The sequence below is a fragment of the Carassius gibelio genome, chromosome B21 (assembly GCF_023724105.1).
Source record: "Carassius gibelio isolate Cgi1373 ecotype wild population from Czech Republic chromosome B21, carGib1.2-hapl.c, whole genome shotgun sequence".
Classification (NCBI taxonomy): Eukaryota; Metazoa; Chordata; class Actinopteri; order Cypriniformes; family Cyprinidae; genus Carassius; species Carassius gibelio.
The window spans coordinates 28,387,768-28,393,254 of NC_068416.1; the positions used below are offsets into that span (position 1 = coordinate 28,387,768).

Consider the following 5,487-nt stretch of genomic DNA (forward strand, 5'->3'; position numbering starts at 1 on the left):
AATATTTTTCTCCAGCCGCCACTGGATGTTTCATATTCAAAGTGTTCACTGTTGGGAAAACCACTACTCAAATGTGAAAAAAAAAGAAAATAAAAAGGTACATGTAAACAGAATCACACTTTACATCAGGTTCATCATTCCTGATACTGCAGTTTAGTTTCAACTCCAATAAACAAACCTGAATCAACTAATTTGAACCTTTTAGCTTTGTTGGATCTAACTTAAACTAAACAACTTATGTATTGTACCATTGAAACTCAAATTTGTAAATGTTTTGTAGCAACTATAGCAATTTGAAAGTATACCCACTTAAAGAAAAAGGAAACTGACTTCTCACACTTCTCTAAAGCTCAAAAAAATAAATAAAGCCATTAGTGATTGGGGGAGGGGGGACTTTTAAAAAGTGCAGCTATAGAAATGCAGCTAATTGGTCAGTTCGTGAGATTTGAGGAAGTTAACAGCCACAGGATGAGCTGATGATGTTTAAATGAAGAGCTATGAATACAGAATGAGAGAAAGACTGACAGAAACAAGAAAGTGCTTATAAGTGTCTGCTTGGACTGATCATTCTCACAGGTAAAGAAATCTGATTATGATCTGTAAGATAAAAGATGTGTGTGAACAACCATCTATCCAAACAATTTAGTTTAATTATATTTACTTTATGACATAGTTTCTGGAGTTTGAATATGTAGAAGTCTTTTGCAAAGCTCTGTTTATTTTAAATGTATTATAAAGTGAACTCAGAATTCCTGAAATCAGGTTATGTGACATGCCTGGGTTAGTTTAAGCAAATAGATTATTAAACTTTTGGCTCCAAAAACTGAAATATCTTTCAGGATATGTCGCCATAGCAACCCATTCTCTGAACATAACTTGCTCTGGAGTTTTGTTCTGGGATGAGTTTATTTCAGAGATATTCAGCACATGTCTCCTGTAAATGAGCGCCCTGCTGATGTGACCGATCTCACACATTATATTATATAACTTTATTTAGAGGTGTCATATTTGAATTTTTTAAATGGAACCTTCATTTTAAAGAATAACTATTTGATAGTTTATCTGTTATGATGATTCATTGTGAAGAATATTTATAAAGTTAATTATTTGTCATAATGAATTTTAAGAAAAATATTAGAAAAATATAAATAGGCTGTATTCTGTATAGGCCAGTAGGTTAATTAATTTTTTTACATTTTGATTAGACTGCAGAATAACTTAAAATGAGAGAAATCCCTGACATATTTTTTTTCTTTGACTGCAGAAAAAACAAATAGAAAAACCATTTAACTTTTAATAAAAAAAAGAAATAAAATGAAAAAAAGAAAACACCCCAAAATGTAAATGAGAAAAAAATTACTAAATGGGTGAATAATATTAGACAGGTAACACATATACAATCGCTGGCATCAGTCACAAATGTTAAACATGACTGGCAATGACTGGTTGAATTTCCAGAATAAAAATGATTACAACATTATGATTTAAAATATTCTTTGAAACTTAATTTGACGTTTGAAAAAGGGCCCTTTTCAAGAGTTTTAAGAAACAGTCATGGAAGTGTCTCTCTTTAGGTACACTCAAGTATTTTAATAATATTATATTATCTGCGAGTACCCTGTACACATTTTATATACTTTTAAGATTCAAAGTAGGGCCTACACTACAAGTGCACATTCAATACAATTAATGTCCTTATTTTTCCAAAGGAAAACTTATTCTGGAACAACAGTGTGGGCTGTGAGATGAGAACAGAGACACACTGAGCTTTAACCACTAACCATCGACCAACTGCTGACTGATGAGGAAACATCATTAGCTTCTGAGAGACAAAGACAAACTGAACCACAGTGATCTGAACTGAAGACAGCGACTGTAACACATTTCAGTTTCATTCAGGTAAGCTCTCGTCAGTCTGATTTAATGCAGATTTTAATGTGAAAGTAATATTACAAGAACTTCTCTTAATGAAGATCTGCCAGGTTTATCAGTGCTATGGTGTAGGTTCTTGACTTTGTTTTTTTTTTCACTCTCATAATGTGAAAATTAAAATAGAAACAGGTTAAACGAAAAATATCTCATGAACTATTCCACTGGAATTACATTCTTTACTGTGAGAATAATTCAAAGCAGTGAAACACAACATAACTTATTTTATATCTCAGAATGATGGAGAACAGTTAAAATAGTTGGTTAACTCAACATAGATTTATGTTACAAATAACTGTTTTATTAGAGTATAACTGAACACGACTAGCTGACTAGCATTAGTCTGAGCACACCAAGTACACTGCATTCTCAGACTCAACCTGACTCGAAAAACACAGACAAACAGATCACCACTGATGTTTACTGTTTTTCTATTTACATTTTTATTATGTATTTCCTAGTTACCAGCCAGTTTCAACATTTATTTAAAAGATTTAATCTAATCAAAAAAAAAAAAAAAAGAAATATATTTTCACTGAGCTCTGATATGATTATTTAGAGCAAGTCATTTCCATTAAAGATGCTGTAAATGTATGAAACAGCTATGTTTTGAATTATTCACTGTCACTCAATATCTGACTCATTCACCCAATATAAAACTTTTTTTTTTCTTTCAGCAACATGAACGGTGAATATCAGGCCTTGATGGATGAAAACAGTTAGTATTTTGATTATTATTACAATATTACTGATTATTATAATGTCCCTAATGAAACTCAATATGATTCTTCAGAAACCAGAGCCATAATCTTCCTCATCACTAGTGTTTGTGTGGGTCTTCCAGCTCTGGTTTTGGCTTTTCAACTTTTCCACCTTCACAGAAAGATCAGAGGCCGAATCTCAGTCTTCATCCTCCTCCTCCTCCTCAATGATCTGATACAATTACTCCTTCATCTATATATACTGGCAAATATACTGACAGAATACAGATACTATATCCCTGAGCTTGTCCAGTTTTGGTTGGGATTATATTGGTGTGGTTTTCATCTGCATCAGCTGGTGGCTCTGGAGGGGATTGTGACTCTGAAATATCCGCTTTGTTCTGCTCGTATTTTCTCAGTGCCCTGTTACATCACAGTCTCCATCCTTGTGCTTTTTTTTTCTACAGTGAGTGCATTATTTCTTTCTATTCCTTTAGCTTGTCCACTTGGAACTTCAAACAAGTCATTATTCAGTCTCAGCACAAGTTTTGTTCCTCTGATCGTATTGTCTGTATCATCTACAATCAGCTGTAAAGCCTCTTCCACTCCTGTCAGCAAAAACATATGTTCATTGTTCATTGTTGCTAGTCTTACATATGTTATGATGTACTTACCTTTAATTTTCATCACCTGGGTGGATTTCTTTAATTTATATCCATATGTCGACCCATCTTGGTTCATAATATCTCACTGTTTGATGAGTTTGAGAGTGTTTTCAGGCCCTATTCTGTGTGGTTTGGTCTGCAGAGAAAATATCAGAGATGTTCAGACGCCACAAACACACACAGAACCCAACGCTGATGAGACGTCAGTCTGAACTTGAGTTTCATTAGTCCTCACGTCTGAATCTGGCTTCATAAAAAAACATGAAATGACCTGTATAATGAAAAGAATTAATAAAATAAATAATATATGACTTAAAGATTAATTTGTAAGGTTTGTGGTTGCTCAAAGTGAAAGTGTGCTCTCTGTGCCACAAACAGCACAAACTGAGTTTCCATCTCTTTAATGATCATTTTGACAGTTTGTTTAATTTTGTAATATATGAATAATATGTAAAAAAGTAAAATCCAAATTTGTCATGATCATTGTTTATGATTGATTTCAATATATTTAGCAATTGAAAGAATTGTAAAGGGCATCCCATATTAAAAAAGTGTAACATTCAATGTGATTTCAGCTGTCAATCATCCATATATGAGAATAAAACATCTAACACAATGCAGTTCTGTCCAGCAAATGATGATCACAGAGATCATTAACATTCGGACCTTCAATGTTATCAAAACTACAAATATATGAACATCTCCTACAAATGAACACATTACAGTCCACAGATATTGTTTTTAAAGAACACAATAAAAATCCCCCAAAATACAAAGACCTCATGTTGTACATGTACATTGATCACCCTCCCTCTCTCTATAGAGTATATATAGATGTATATGCATTGTTCAGTCATGAAACAGATGGAGCAGAGTGATGTGTTATTAATGTAACTGATGATATTCAGAGAGTTAAATAACTCGACAGAAGCTGATTGGTTCATGTTGCATACCCAGCCAATGAGTTACTGCCTTGCATTTGCTTTGCTTTTTTTTTCGTACTATGGAAGAAAACGGCTGCTGTCAACTGTCTGGTTGCCAATATTCTTCAGAATATATTCATATCTTCATACCCTAACCCTAACCCTAATAAAAAAAAATAAAAATAAAAAAAAAACATCAACAAAAACTTCTATACAGGTTTGGACAAACTTGAGGGTGAGTATATGATGAAAGGGTTTAAAATGTAAGGTTCTCTTTAAGGTTAAGGTTAAGTTTAGTATTAGGATTATAAAGTGAAAGTGAAAGTGACATTCAGCCAAGTATGGCGACCCATTTAACACATCCGAAGTGCACACACACAGAGCAGTGAACACACACACACACGCACACGCACACACACACACACACACACACACCCGGAGCAGTGGGCAGCCATTTATGCTGCGGCGCCCGGGGAGCAGTTGGGGGTTCAATGCCTTGCTCAAGGGCACCTAAGTCGTGGTATTGAAGGTGGAGAGAGAACTGTACATGCACTCCCCCCACCCACAATTCCTGCCGGCCCGAGACTAGAACTCACAACCTTTCGATTGCAAGTCGGAGTCACTAACCGTCAGGCCACAACTTCCCCATGTTATGTTATGTTTATTCTGCAAAGTCACCAAGTTGATGATTTGTTTCAGACTGATTGCGCATCATCACAAACTCAGCTCTTAACTGTGCCCTGCAGCCCAGGAGCAACTGTTTTTCAGGACTCTGCAGTATTTCCTTTCTCCTACTTTGTATTACAAACATTAAAATCAATAAAAAAAAAAAAAAAAAAAAAACTTATTTCTCTGGGCACGCGTCACTGAGCACAAAGGAAAGGCAGTTGTACAGTTTTGCACAGCAATGAGTAATCATTCTGATTTTGATTGCTGCTCACCAAAAGATCTATGAAAAACATTTCCTGCAAGATAATTTCCTAAAATTAGGTTGTTACATCTTCCACGGGTAATTGTGCACAAACTGCCAATCTTACATGACCTGTGATCAAGCCAGACTTGAGGTACAGATCATGCAATAGCAGGTTAAGACATTCATTGCCTAATCCGTGCACTAAAACACTAGCTCCTGTTTCACTTTCTCACAAATCAGTGATTGGACTGATCCTGTGTTTCTCAAAATCTTCACTTCGTCAGGTGAAAGAGACACAGTGCATATCCAACAAGAACGTCTGATACATACCAGTAGCAGTGTGTGTCACAGTGTGT

General features: G+C 34.9%; 1 long non-coding RNA gene across 1 annotated transcript; it reads left to right on the forward strand.

Annotated features, from left to right (window-relative positions):
- Positions 1-278: 278 nt before the first annotated feature.
- Positions 279-3,820, forward strand: LOC127986370 (uncharacterized). The gene is made up of 4 exons (XR_008160838.1): positions 279-576; positions 1,710-1,899; positions 2,607-2,647; positions 2,723-3,820. It is a non-coding gene; the product is annotated as an uncharacterized LOC127986370 (long non-coding RNA).
- Positions 3,821-5,487: the final 1,667 nt, after the last annotated feature.